This window comes from Bison bison, unplaced genomic scaffold (genome assembly GCF_000754665.1).
Source record: "Bison bison bison isolate TAMUID 2011002044 unplaced genomic scaffold, Bison_UMD1.0 scf7180017862662, whole genome shotgun sequence".
Taxonomy (NCBI): Eukaryota; Metazoa; Chordata; class Mammalia; order Artiodactyla; family Bovidae; genus Bison; species Bison bison.
In genome coordinates this window covers 9,345-9,653 of record NW_011493234.1, presented here as the reverse complement: position 1 = coordinate 9,653, position 309 = coordinate 9,345, and positions in this window count along the sequence as shown.

The following is a 309-nucleotide window of genomic DNA, read 5'->3' as shown; positions in this document are numbered from 1 at the left end:
ATAATTCTTCTGTGTATTTTTGCCACGTCTTCTTAATATCTTCTGCTTTTGTTAGGCCCATACCTTTTCTGTCCTTTATTGTGCCCATTTTTACATGACATGTTCCCTTGGTATTTCTAATTTTCTTGAAGAGATCTCTAGTCTTTCCCTTTGTATTGTCTTCCTCTATTTCTTTGCATTGATCACCGAGGAAGGCTTTTTTAAAATCTCTCTTTGCTATTCTCTGGAATAGCAAAGCCACCATCTCAGAATATTCTAAACTGGATACTGCATTTGTCAGCATGTGGCACCAGGGAACAGGGAAAATAG